At 38.6% G+C, this 15,202-nt stretch overlaps 1 protein-coding gene across 4 annotated transcripts in view; it reads left to right on the top strand.

The window, feature by feature from the left end:
• The first annotated feature begins 12,092 nt into the window (after positions 1-12,092).
• Positions 12,093-15,202, top strand: part of LOC137233618 (venom dipeptidyl peptidase 4-like) — a 411,237-nt gene continuing 408,127 nt past the window's right edge. The window contains exon 1 of one of the 4 annotated variants that reach the window (XM_067756789.1): positions 12,093-12,107. The gene's annotated coding sequence lies outside the window, so the exon portion shown is untranslated. Of the gene's footprint in view, positions 12,653-15,202 lie in introns of all 4 variants that reach the window. The other 3 variants (XM_067756788.1, XM_067756787.1, XM_067756785.1) reach the window with 3 other exon arrangements.

Below are 15,202 nucleotides of genomic sequence, written 5' to 3'. Positions count from 1 at the left end.
CCACCGCCGAGTTTGGTCGTTTTTCGCACGCCGCCGCCGAATGTCAAAAATATCGGCGTGGCGGCGCTGCGTCCGGCGCGTTACTATATTTTCTACACGTTTAAGACTGTTAGGGCATTTATTGTTCATGTCGAAAATTGGTCGGATATGGTCGAAAGTGGTATCAACGGATGCGCATCACTGCCAGTTATAAGAAACTAATTGCGAAATTTAACTCTTTATAACTATTCAAAAGTTATTTAAAATAACAGGCGCTTTCGATGTCAGCTTAACACGGACTTTCCATCACCCAATTCAGCACGTTATTCAAACAAAATACTAAAATAAAAGTTATATAATAAATTTATATGCTGACTTTGCAAAATCAGTGGACAGGGGCATGCCGCAGGGAGGGGTGCTATCACCTCTGCTGTGGACGCTGGTCATCAACCAACAGCTCAGGCAATTCGATGAGGGACCCGTAAAACTTACGGGTTACGCAGATGACGTTGCAATTGTCATAAGTGGAAAGTGCCTTCCAACGATTAGTTTTTTGATGGATCGGGCGGTTCGGGATATTCATACCTGGGCATCTAATGTCGGGTTGAAAGTCAATGCGGAGAAGACGGATATGGTCTTGTTTACAAAGAGGTACAAGGTCCCAAATTGGACCAGGGGTGGTTTTCCGTATTTCGATATCGAGCAGAAACGAGTGTCGAAGTATCATTTTTGCTTTCTCTAACAAAAAATATCGTCGCGTTGTATCGAACGTTCGATGTAAACAGTTCGACACCAATTTTGCTATCGTTTTTCTTTTTCGCAGCTATTAACCGCATCAAAATGTAAGTTAAAAATTTTAATATTTTTGTGATTTAACATATTTGATATTTATTTACATAGGAGCCAACAAACAAACGCTGCTCAACTTAAATTACTAGTTGAATTTATGGAAAAGCATAATGCGTTAGCTAAATATAGCTTACAAAATACTAATAACGGCCGCGCGAAGAAAAAACAGCTATGGAGCAAATTAACGGACCTGCTAAATAATAACGGTCCTCCTGTAAAGGTGACGCAGGCATGGCAGAAAGTGCGTTGTGGCATTAGAAATTATACAAATTCTCTTTGAAGATGTATTGTTTGTGGTAACAACATACTTTTATTTCTTCTAGGTATGGACTGACTACAAATATAACACGAAACGCAAACTAACACAACTTTGAAAAGAACTGGCGGTGGTCCATATGACGCCGTTTCTTTAAACGACACGGAAGAACGAATAATTGCCGTAGCAAAAATAAATGAACATTTGTTGGGAGTTCCAGGCGCTACGTCACATGGAAGCAATATAGACCATCTTTGTTCTTCTAAGCAGTCGGAAGAAGCATTCATAAACGACTGCTTCACAGCAATTTCGAGCGCATATAGTTCCTCTAGCAACGACGAGAATAAAGCGCCAAGTGAGTCGCCAAGAGATAATATAACTTCAGGATCAGTAAGCGACAACGAGCCACCACAAACTCCCAGAGCAAGAAAACTTACAGATCCCAAAATGAAAATTATTGAAAAAGAAATAGATAATCAGGAAAAATTTCAAACTGAAATGTTAAGGCTCTTAAAAGAAAGCAACGAAATTGGACAAAAGAAGCTGCAGTTAATGGAAAAACAAATTGCAATTGAAGTTCAGTATAAGAAAATTAAAGTGCAAGTAATGGAGGCGGATTTGGAAAAAGTAAAAGTTGAACTCTCTTTGCTGAAACGAAAAATGAATAACAAATGAAGCTACCTATATGTATGTGTTAAATAAGTACAATGTTTATCTATTTTTTATTTAATTAATTCGTTCTATGAGTGAACTTTTACGAGAATTAAGTGCAATTATATTTTATTTATTACCAATTTACAAACAATTTTACTTTATTTGCTACCAATTAAAATGAAATTCTTACATAGCTGAATGGAAAAGATGGTCTTTTATTCTATTTCTTATTCTATCTGCTTCTCGGTTGCCTGTGTCTGGCGGGGTAGGTTCTATCACTCCTTCTTCCCTAGAAGTTATAACTTCATTGTTGGTACGAAAAGGAATATTTCGGCTAATGCACACATTATGAAGAGCGGCACACACGTTTGCAATTTTCGCAACAATTGTTGGGCTATATCTTGGTTTTCTGTCGTCTGATAATATCCTCCAGCGGCCTAAACGGGACGATGCAATTAAAGTTAATATATTTAAAATAGATTTAATTAATAAACTAACCTTTGTAAACGCCAATAGTTCTTTCAACAATGCTCCTAGCTTTGCTGTGAGTATCATTAAAAAAGCTTTTCCTTTCGTCTGGCTCATCTTCTCGTAACCGGTACGGAGTCATTAGCCATGGTTCAAGGGGGTATCCCGAATCACCCAATAGCCACGAGTTTCTATTCCCACTGTTGTATTGTCGCTCCATTACCAGTCGCTCTTTTGAGGCCTTCCACACAAATGAGTCGTGGGCAGCACCTCCATATTGTGGGCATATAAACAGTTCTATAGAACATATGTATATAGGTATGCACGTACACATATACTTACAATCATCGCATTAATGCTATGCTTTCCTTTTCTATTGAAATATATATGTTCATTTTCCACAGGTCTTAGCAACTGCAAATGAGTACCATCAACGGCACCAATGACTGGAATGAATTTAAAAAAACTAAACTTTCGTTATTAATTAATTTATTGAGCTGCATTACCTCCAGGAAAATTTTATTTCTGGTTAAACCACTCCTTGCACGGCTGAAAGTCTTTTTCAAAAAGTATGCACTTTCTACAAAGATGTTCATCCATAGATACCAAAGTACTGCGAAAAACCTTCGACAATGTACTATGCCCCATTGGTGCTGTGTGTGCTCCACCAGTTTGCCATTGGTAACCGCCACCTGCTAATATCTCCAGTGTTGCTGCTAGCCTCAAAATCGGAGGAATATACGTGCTTCGTACACCTTCCCTTAGGTTGATTTCTCTTAATACTTCCATAAAAATCTCTTTGGTTAGCCGGTATTTTGTTTGGAAGCTGTGAAATGCAAATGTACAGATTTAAAACTTACTCTTTGAAATGTGTATAATCTTACTGTTTTTGTGGCAACTCCATAGAATTAGATGCATCTCTTATCTTTCTCCTATTAATTGACGAGTTTTCCGCACTAAAATCGTCCAAAATCAAAAAATAACGCCAATTAAACATTTTTTGCTTTTTATTTTTTATTTATGGCACACACTTTTTGACAGCCACAAATCACTTTCCAAAAACTTCCTAAAATATGAGAACGAGAGTGCCTTTATCGAAATACGGAAACCAAAACGGCCTCGTCGAGGGTTCGATATCGAATTGAAGTATCGTACCGACGAGTGCCGACCATCGAATTACGGAAAGCCACCCCAGGCCTAAGCTAGGAGGGGTGACCTTACAGGAGAAACCTTGCACAAAATATCTAGGAATCATCCTAGACAGTAAGCTGTCATGGAAGCTCAACGTGGAGGAGAGGTTCAAGAAGGCCTCAGTGGCACTCTATGCATGTAAGATAATGCTGGGGTGTACGTGGGGCCTATCGCCCTCTATTTCTCATTGGGTTTTTACAGCGATTGTAAGCCCTATTCTATACTATGGATTTCTTGTTTGGTGGAAAGCCACACAGAAAACAACATACCTCAAACAATTAGAGGGGGTATGCAGACTATCGACGCTTAGCATTACTGGAGCCCTGAAAACAACCCCGACGGCTGCACTGTATGCCATTCTGAACATCCCACCTGTAGACCTGGTAGCAAAGAACAAAGCGTTAACGACCGCAACCAGGCTCGGTGCTTCGGGGCAGCTTGAGTGCCGACCATATGGCCATAGTAGTATAGCGTCATCAATCACAAGACGAACAGACTACATGATTCCCTATCTGCGCTTCGAGGGAGATCTTAAGGCCACAACAGAGGTGGACGGGTGGCGCAAGGGTGGGCAAATGGCGGACGAGGCGATACATGTGTAAACCGATGGTTCCAAAGTAGTGGAATGAGTAGGGTCTGCGGTATATGCGCTGATCCGGAAATAAGCAGATCCTACAGGCTGTCGCATTACTGTAGCGTTTTCCAAGCGGAAATATTAGCCGTAACCAAAGCAGTAGAAACCCTGGAAGAGAATAGCTTAAGCTGCAACCGTGTTAACTTCTATGTTGACAGTCAAGCAGCAATTAAGGCAATAATCTCGCATAGCAAATCATCTAAGTGCGTGTTAGAGTGTAAGCAGTCTCTGGAGAGAATCGGGACAGGGAGAAGCATACATCCATATTGGGTCCCAAGGCATATGGGAATAGATGGGAATGAAAAAGCGGACGAACTAGCTAAAAAGGGCGCATCCCTTGAAGCTTGCTCCGTAGATGACCCAATTAGATTGGGCGAGATTAAGCGAAGAGGTGCACATGATCGACCAAGCGGGAAAGGCGTGGGTTCAAACGCGGGGCTGTAAAGTGTCGAAGATTATGTGTAGGTCTTACAACCTTAGACTAACACAGTTGCTCCTATCATTAAAAAGAGAGGACTGTAGACTCATGACGGGTATTCTGACTGGACACTGCCTTCTGGCTTCACATGCCTTTAAATTAGGCTTGGTCAGTGATAGCAGATGTAGGAAGAGCGGGTTGGAGGAGGAAACGATAGATCACGTTCTGTGCTCGTGCCCTGCACTTGCCAGGCTAAGACGCCAGCTATTAGGAGTGATACAGCTGTCAGATCTAGAAGCAGTAAGAGGCTTAAGTCCTAGGAAGCTTCTAGTATTTGCCAAGAGGACGGAGTTATTTTATAACATAGGTCCTGGGTTTTTCAGTTTGGTCGTCAAAACAAACTTCTGGTAACACTACGGACTCAATAAGTCTATGTGAGGTTCTCATGGACCGGCCAGTTCAACCTACCTACCTTGCATAATTCAAATAAAATGACCCAAGGCAAACATGTTTTTAAATTGTCCTCAAGAATAAGCGAAATCAGTGATGCAAAATCCTTTAGTAGGTTCTAGGGGCATAAACACTCCTTTGAAATTATTCTTACCTCATACTTAAGTTGAGGATATATGTACGTATGAGAAGGGTTTGAAAAATCATTTGGGCTTACATTCAAAGATCTGTTGTTTATTTTCGAAACTATAAAATAGCGTCTGAAATGTAAATTGTGATTTTCACACTTCATCCTTCAACACCCAAGTCTCCCGGTTTAACATTTCCTAAAGTTGGCAGCCCTACCCAAAACTAGTCCCTTGGAGTGAATCACATTGATTACAGCCTATCAACAAAGTTTAAATATCACCAATACGTTACGGCTCCTTTTACAAATGTGAATACGTAGGCACATATATTTACCAGGTGAGGCCTCTCAAGAACACTCAAAATGGTGACACAAAAGCTTTATCAAGAGAGTCGAACTAATGACCGTGTGTGCTACTACCCGAATGTAGTGGACAGTCAAACTATTCTGAAAACTGAAGCTACGCGGACATCCGTAATGAGCTCTTATATCATAAGGACGGAAAACAGTATTAACAATTTTCAACTTAAAATCGGTCGACTTGCATTGTAAAATATCGTTTTGATTTAACGAAGACTATTGAAATCAATGTTGTGAACACAAATGTCTGCAAACTTTGGTCTACATTTTCAAAATTTTATTCAGGGTAATTTTTTATGTAGATGCGCCGAGGATTATACGATTTTTACCCATGAGTTACGCAATGTCATCCACTTAGACTGCTTATGATTTCGAGGGAGGCATCCTTGGCCGAATAGTCACTCCCTAACGTGTCAAGGTGTTTCTCTGGTGTAGCTCGGTAGCATAGCGCAACAAAAACATCCGTTAGAAAGTTTTCGGAGCTACACCTAGAGCTTCTAGGAAAGTGACGTCGACGAAAGTATGAGTTCGAAGTCGCAGTCCTATAGCTTCTGTGCTGGCACATGGTGTGAGGGTCAGGAGGCGTGGTAGCGACTGGTGGTCGGGATTACTACTGTTCGCACATCGGGAATTGTAGCTTTTAAAAACAGCTGGAAAAAAATGGAGGTGTCCTGTGCCACGAGTATCATGAGTATTATAAAAAAATAAATGTAAGGCGCGATAACCTCCGAAGAGATTTTAGGCCGAGCTTCTCTTCCAATTTGCGTCGTGCTCCTTTTTAATTTTTCCTATAAATTGGCGGGATGGGACCTACTTGTTTTATGCCGACTCCGAACGGCATCTGCAAGGCAGATGAGTTTTCACTGAGGGCTTTTCATGGCAGAAATACACTCGGAGTGCTTGCCAAACACTTCCGAAGGGCGACCCCGCTTAGAAAACCTTTCTTCTAATTGAAAAACCTTATTTCTAAAAATTTGATGTTGCTTGCCGGGATGTGAACCCAGGGCACTCGGTGTAGTAGGCGGAGCACGCTACGATCACACCGCGGTGGCCGCCGAGTAGTCATGAGTATTAATGGACCATTAATAGCAACCGTAAGTCGCATTTGTGCGTGACCGCCAAGGAGCCAAAAATAATTTAAAGAAATTGTGTTCGCAACGATTATTAGGATTTACGCTTTGCACAAGTGTGACCATTTTATGTGTCTCTATTTCTTTTCAGCAGACGCAGCAGTACCAATTCCAAAGACCGGGGTTAGGTTCGAAGCCTCTCTGGGGCATGCGAACGAGGGACAATCCCTTCGCAAGGAGCTACTCCTGAAAATTTTTGAACGGTCTGCGAGATTTTGATGCAAAAACCCCGGATCTTTCCGAAATGGCCAACACGTTGATTTCCTTAAATACATATAAACAAAACCTTTCCTAAATATTATTTTTTTAAATAGAAAAATCAAGCTTTTAAAGTAAGAAAACCGGCGTACGCCGGCGCGCCGCATACGCCTACGCCGCCGGTATATAATAGAGCCTACGCCACCGCCGCCGATAAAGTGATCGGCGTAAACCTCTATTGTGCAGTCTCCGGCAATATATAATCTGAAGTTACCTTATCTGGCTCAGGATCTTCAGAGTTATCGGCAGTTACGTGCTCAATAAAGATTTCGCAGCAAAGAAATCCGCGTCAGTAAAAATATTCCGATCGAACGGATATATACCAGTACACCTGAAACCATTAACTGCAACCTGGCCAGACTGAACTTTGAAATACGCTTTAGAAAAGAGACCAACCAAATCGTATTGTGTTACTTTTCGTCCATTTTCTCTCATAAAACGCTTCACTTCGTTGCTATAATAAGTCTTAAGTGGGCTCATAAAAGATCGGTCGAGAGGTTGAATTTTATGAATGGAATGTGGGGGCAGTGATATTAAAACCACTTCGTTTTCACGAGCTAAGTTGATTACTTCTATATTTCGGGTGTGACTGTGGTGTCCATTCAACATTATTGGTTCTTCCTTCGTAGGTTTTGTAAATTCAAGAAAGCGAAGGACCCATTTAGTGAATATGTCGGTTTGCACCCAACCGGATAAGTGGCACGAAGATTGCGAACCTGGGCGCGCATTCTTCATTAGATGAACATTGTGATTTTTTCTGGGAAAAATAAAGTATGGGGACACAAAATTTCCAGATGCGCTCATGCAACTTATCACTGTTATAAGCGACCCACGCACGGCTGAAGTCATGGCCCCGATTTGCTTTTTACCTATTTTTCCAATAACTTTTGACACTTTGTTTTGTACGATAGAAAGTCCTGTCTCATTCACATTAAAAATATGAGTAGGTGGAAATTGATACTTTTCAAATTCTTGCTCAAGCAAGTCAAAAAAACCCTTCACATTTTCTTTATTGAAACCTTTAGCTCTGTCAAACGAAGTTCCAGTGGGAGAACGGAGGCTTAACTTATCTTTATGGCGTTTACAGAAAGCGTTTAACCAGTCTTTTCCAGCGGAATCATACAGAGTCGAAAATGGATTCTTAATGTGGTTCTGTTTCGCTAACTGAAAAGCCAAAGAACGAACGTCTTCTCTTGTGAGACCCCAAAATCGAGACTCCATGTCAAGCAAATATTCAACTTCATTGAAGACTGGCTTACAACCCAATTTCACACGAAATAACTCAGGTATGCACTTCTTACTTCGAGCCATTCTTTGTAAGGTTGTATGTGGTACGCCAAATAATTTGGACGCCGACAAAATTCCATAATCGCCTTTGCGCACGGCTCTTATTGCAGCAGTCATGTCACATTGATTCCACTTTCTGATTTGTCCCTTCTTCGGCATCTAAAATAAAAAAAAGGATTTTTTACTACTTCAAAGAAACCTTCTATATTTTTGGAGGGTAATGTGGTATGGTACCACATTAGCCGCCATCAAATGTACCACAAAGGCCGATTCGGTGCACTTCAATTAATGATCAAATAAAAACACTCACTCTCAAAATTTGCTGATAATATCACTTATATCATAAAATTTAGCACTTACTTTATTACAAATTGATTTTACAGAACAGAAAATCGCACTTTATTTAAGAGAAACGAAAGAAAATAGTAGACCTATGAAAAAAGTCAACCACTCACTATCAGATGTTTTGCTCAACTAAAAGGTAATGTGTGTTCAAAGGCAGCGCAACCAAACGTCACTCCTATTTTTTATACTCAGTTGAGCAGAGCTCACAGAGTATATTAAGTTTGATTGGATAACGGTTGGTTGTACATATATAAAGGAATCGAGATAGATATAGACTTCCATATATCAAAATAATCAGGATCGAAAAAAAATTTGATTGAGCCATGTCCGTCCGTCCGTCCGTCCGTCCGTCCGTTAACACGATAACTTGAGTAAATTTTGAGGTATCTTGATGAAATTTGGTATGTAGGTTCCTGAGCACTCATCTCAGATCGCTATTTAAAATGAACGATATCGGACTATAACCACGCCCACTTTTTCGATATCGAAAATTTCGAAAAACCGAAAAAGTGCGATAATTCATTACAAATGACAGCTAAAGCGACGAAACTTGGTTGGTGAGTTGAACATATGACGCAGAATAGAAAATTAATAAAATTTTGGACAATGGGCGTGGCACCGCCCACTTTTAAAAGAAGGTAATTTAAAACTTTTGCAAGCTGTAATTTGGCAGTCGTTGAAGATATCGTGATGAAATTTGGCAGAAACGTTACTCCTATTACTATATGTACGCTTAATAAGTAAAATTTTAACAAAAAATATAATATCTTTACAGTATATAAGTAAATTATGTCAACATTCAACTGCAGTAATGATATGGTGCAACAAAATACAAAAATAACAGAAATTTTCAAAATGGGCGTGGCTCCGCCCTTTTTCATTTAATTTGTCTAGGATACTTTTAACGCCATAAGTCGAACAAAAATTAACCAATCCTTTTGAAATTTGGTAGGGGCATAGATTTTATGACGTTAACTGTTTTCTGTGAAAATGGGCGAAATCGGTTGATGCCACGCCCAGTTTTTATACACAGTCGTCCGTCTGTCCTTCCGCATGGCTTTTAACACGATAACTTGAGCAAAAATCGATATATCTTTACTAAACTCAGTTCACGTACTTATCTGAACTCACTTTATCTTGGTATGAAAAATGAACGAAATCCGACTATGACCACGCCCACTTTTTCGATATCGAAAATTACGAAAAATGAAAAAAAGCCATAATTCTATACCCAATATGAAAAAAGGGATGAAACATGGTAAGGTAATTGGATTGTTTTATTGACGCGAAATATAACTTTAGAAAAAAACTTTGTAAAATGTGTGTGACACCTACCATATTAAGTAGAAGAAAATGAAAAAGTTCTGCAGGGCGAAATAAAAAACCCTTAAAATCTTGGCAGGTATTACATATATAAATAAATTAGCGGTATCCAACAGATGATGTTCTGGGTCACCCTGGTCCACATTTTGGTCGATATCTGGAAAACGCCTTCCCACCACTCCCTTTTAAAACTCTCAATAATACCTTTAATTTGATACCCATATCGTACAAACTCATTCTAAAGTCACCCCTGGTCCACCTTTATGGCGATATCTCGAAAAGGCGTCCACCTATAGAACTAAGCCCCACGCCCTTTTAAAATACTCATTAACACTTTTCATTTGATACCCATATCGTACAAACATATTCTAAAGACACCCCTGGTCCACCTTTATGGCGATATCTCGAAAAGGCGAACACCTATAGAACGAAGGCCCACTCCCTTTTAAAATACTCATTAACACCATTCGTTTGATGCCCATATTGTACAAACAAATTCAAGGGTCACCCCTGGTCCACCTTTGTGGCGATATCTCGAAACGGCGTCCACCTATGGAACTAAGGATTACTCCCTTTTAAAATACTCATTAACACCTTTCATTTGATACCCATATCTTACAAAGGCATTCTAGAGTCCCCCTGGTCCACCTTTATGGCAATATCTCGAAAAGGCGACCACCTATACAACAACCACCACTCCCTTTCAAAACCCTCATTAATACCTTTAATTTGATACCCATATCGTACAAACGCATTCTAGAGTCAACCCTGATCCACCTTTATGGCTATATCCCTAAATGGCGTCCACCTATAGAACTATGGCCCACTCCCTCATAAAATACTCTTTAATGCCTTTCATTTGATACACATTCCAGGGTTTCTCTCGGTTTATTTTCCTACATGTTTTTTTTCCCTTATGTTGTCACCATAGCTCTCAACTGAGTATGTAATGTTCGGTTACACCCGAACTTAACCTTCCTTACTTGTTTTTTTTTTAATTCCAAACGAAGTGTCATAATTGCCATCTTAAAATATTATTTGGAACGTGAGATATAAGGGTGTACCACATTAGCCGCCTATACCACATATACCGCAGGTCCTCTATACAAAAGTGGGCGTGGTTCTTGATCTGATTTTGATTATCTCTGCCAAATTACAATGCAATATCTTTAATGACTTTTGATTTACGGCTTGTAAAGCTCCCAAATTTTCTTCTTCTAAATGTGGGTGGTGCCACGCCCATATTCCAAAATTTTTTGGAATTTATGTTTTGCGTCATAAGACCAATACACCTATCAAACTTAGCGGTATTCGTTTTTGGATTATCTCATTTTTTTTCATTTTTCGATATCGAAAAAGTGGATGCGGTTATTGTTCGATTTTGGTCATTTTCAATACCAATCTATTCTGGGTCCAGATAAGCCCGTATACCAAATTTGCTGAAGATATGTATCTCAATATTTGGTCAAGTTATCGTGTTAACGGACGGACAGACGGACGGGCGTAGGGACATGGCTTAATCAAATGTTTTATTTCGACACTGATGATTTTGATATATGGAAGTCTATATCTATATCGATTCCTTTATATCTGTACAACCAACAGTTATCCAAACAAAGCACGCTAAGTATAATAAGCATATCAAAAACAAAATCATCTGAACCAAGAGCAGTCCAAATAGCACCCAATCTGAGCGTCTAAGCATAACAGTTTGCTACGCGCGCACTGAAATCTTGATCAGCGGCAGTGGCTGTGTCGTCTTTAAAAGTCACATTAAACGCTCCTCATGAGTCAACATTAAGAAAATTGATACGTATCTCCAAGTCTGAGAAGCTGCGCGGTAGCTGCTGGCGACTTGTTGGGTACGCAACCAAACACGCATACTCATATGTATGTACATATAAGCAAGGTGTATAGAATATCCACGTTAGTTGAAGCGGATTAAGAGGGTGGTGGTATATCGAGGAGAACAAAAAATTTGAGGTGCATGCGATAGTAGTTGTTGTTAGAGCTAGCGGATGCTGTTGTTATGGAGAGTCGGTACCTCTAGAGGTAACAGAGCTTTTACAAATTTGAATATGATGCAAAAACAAATACCGTTGCTCAGCGAGTATTGCTATTTATTGACTTGACATATTTTATTCAATGAGGTATGTGTGTAGCTATATAGATTGATTGTTGTTATATTATAAAATTTAAATTAAAAAACAAAACAGCTGACAAACTAACAGTAACATAGCAGCAATGACTCCTCCACGCCACTAACAAGATTAGCAGCAGCCACTGCCGAGCATAGTTGAATGCGATTTCGTTGTATTTCGCGCTACAGTCGCGCGGCATGGAGATAGATCGATTCAGTCAACGGTGATCAACGTGCGGTGAGTACACCAAAGTGAACCGAGCGGTGGCGGTGATAATGACGTGTCTTTTTTTTTCGTCTAGAAGAAAATTTCGCGAATTGAAAGTGAATTCAAGGAAAATCGTGACGCGCTGAAAATCGAAACGATCGATTAAGCCCAAAAAATTGTTTTTTTACGAAGCAAAATATTGTGTGTGCTAATTTGCTGATTTGGCTAATAATTTGTAATAAATTGCTAGTATTATTTGTTTATAATTGTTAAGTTAGTTTTTTTTTTATTGTGTTGTTGTGTATCGTTTTTGCAACGTCTTCGTAGCGGTAAAGTGTCAAAGCTAAAGCTGCAGACATTGGTGCTTTATCGGTAACCGTATCGGTAATCTTACAACAGCTGATTCGACCAACCATATGGGAATCAATGCAATCGATTATTGGTGCCGCTAAGGTCGTAACCGTATGTAGCCAACCAATTGGTTTTTGGTTTACCGTCGTAACGATAAACAGCTGATTACGTTAGGGATACGACTATAGCGATACGACATAAGGCACCAATGACTCCCGCTTAAAGTAAGTGCGCCAATCGCAAAGGCTTCATTAAAGTCTCATATCTTTGTGTTTTTTTATATATTTAGATTTTTATACCCAGCTGTACTTGTACACAAGGTATTATAACTTTGATTGGATAACGGTTGGTTGCACAGGTATAAAGGAATCGAGATAGATATAGACTTTCATATATCAAAATCATCAGTATCAAAAAAGTTTGATTGAGCCATGTCCGTCCGTCTGTTCGTTAACACGATAACTTGAGTAAATATTGAGATATCTTCACCAAATTTGGTATACGAGCTTATCTGGACCCAGAATAGATTGGTATTGAAAATGAGCGAAATCGGATGATAACCACACCCACTTTTTATATATATAACATTTTGGAAAACCTGCCTATTTAGTAAATAATACACTCAGGATGTTGAAATTTGACGAGGGGACTGATATTGAGAATCTTGATAAAAATTTGAAAAAATTGTTTAAAATGGGCGTGGCGCCGCCCGCTTGTGATAAAATCTATTTTACAAATATTATTAATCATAAATCAAAAATCGTTAAACCTATCGTAACAAACTTCGGCAGAGAGATTGCCTTTACTATAAGGAATGCTTTGGAGAAAAATCAACGAAATCGGTTAAGGACCACGCTCACTTTTATATAAAAGATTTTTAAAAGGGTCGTGGACGAATAAAATAAGCTATATCTTTGCAAAAAAGAGCTTTATATTAATGGTATTTCATTTCCCAATTGGATTTATAATAGTAAATAGGAAAAACTTCAAATTTAAAAAAATGGGTGTGGCACCGCTCCTTTTAAAGACTAAGCAATTTCCAATGTTTCGGGGGCCATAACTCGAAGAAAAATTAACGGATCGTAACACAATTGGGTACATATATTTTCCTTATAGCAGGAAATATTTCTAGTAAAAATGGATCAGATTGGTTAAGAACCATGCCCACTTTTATATAAATGACTTTAAAAAGGGTCGTAGGCAAAAATAATAAGTTAAATCTTAGCGAAAAGTAGTTATGTACCAATCGTATTTCGTGCCATTATAACAAGAAATAGGAAAAAGTTCAAATCTTGAAAAATGGGTGTGGCACTGCCCCTTTCTTACAATGCATTTCCCAACGTTTCTGGACAACAACAACATTTCAAGTGTACAGCTGGGTATGTAATGCTGGGTTTCAACCGAACTTAGACTTCCTTACTTGTTTTTTTGTGGTTTTTCTTGTTATAATATCTGACGAATAAGTGGAAAAAGCGATACGATAGCAATCGTCAAACATATTTAACAATATCTATGAAGCGCTAAATCTTTTCATGTTTTTTTTTTGTTGCATAAAGAAAAAAATCTACAGATTGCATTGCTTAACTCAATTACATACATACAAACATACTGACATTCATTGTGCAATGGAAATATAGTAGAGACATGGTTTTGAGAGAAAAGTTGTATTAACTAAAGCAATTTGAGCCGTGCTATCGATATATGTATATGTGTACATTAGACTGGGTCGATTATTAACCGATATCGCACCATCGATTTTTCGATAGGATTTGGCCTGTTATCGTCAACGTTTTTACAACAGTTTTTTGAAAAAAAAATTTTTTTTTTAGGTTTTGGGGAGTGTTTTGGTCGAAAAATTGACCCTTTCGCCATTTTTTTTCGTAGGCCCGAAAATTATTATTTTTTTTTTGTATGCGTAGTGGAACTTTTTTCCTGAGCCCAAATCATATCGACAAATCGATGGCGCGATATCGGTTAACTTTCGTCCATACAAATCGACCCAGGTTAATGTACATTAGGACGGGTCAAATTGTATGGGGAAAAAGAACTTAGGTGCACATCCAGTTTCTGAATCTATAGGTCATACTGAGTAATATTGTTCATGGGACCATAGGTCTGAAATGAATTTCAAGCTTCCTTAATTTTGTTAGAAAATATTTTTTTTTTTTTAATTTTTATTATTTGTATTCATACAAAGCAATACGGGCAATCTCCGATTAACACATACAAATAGACAAAATTGGTTAATTCGTTGTAGTTCTATAAATAGAACAAAAACAGCAACAATACCAAGTTTCTTTGAAAACCGCCTTACCACCAAGCATAACTTTAACACATAATTACATACGAAGAATGCAGTGTGTAAAAGATTAAATATGCAGAGAAGGCAATTGGGAAAAAACTTTACAGCAACTAAGGCATGACGTGACTGAATGCGTTTGTAACACTTTCAACTATCGTAGGAGTGCGGGTTCAAATCCCACTCCCGGGAGAAAAGGCTTTGAAGAGATTTACAAGGTATAATCGAAACAGCTGTCGCCTTGTCCGTCCTAATGTCACGTTGTTTAAATTTTTCCCAAATTATTAAATAAATTTTTATTATTATTATTATTAGAAAATATTTTGGGCTATTTAAAAATTGAATTTGCAATATGGAAAAGTAAACTTTTCGTTGATTTTTACAAAAAATTTCGTCGATTTTCCACAAAAAAAAAAGCGATAAAATTCTAAAAATAGTAGGAAAGCGGCCTATAGCTACGAATATTATACTTTTC

This window comes from Eurosta solidaginis, chromosome 5 (assembly GCF_040869045.1).
Source record: "Eurosta solidaginis isolate ZX-2024a chromosome 5, ASM4086904v1, whole genome shotgun sequence".
Classification (NCBI taxonomy): Eukaryota; Metazoa; Arthropoda; class Insecta; order Diptera; family Tephritidae; genus Eurosta; species Eurosta solidaginis.
This window is presented reverse-complemented; position numbering and strand designations above follow the sequence as displayed.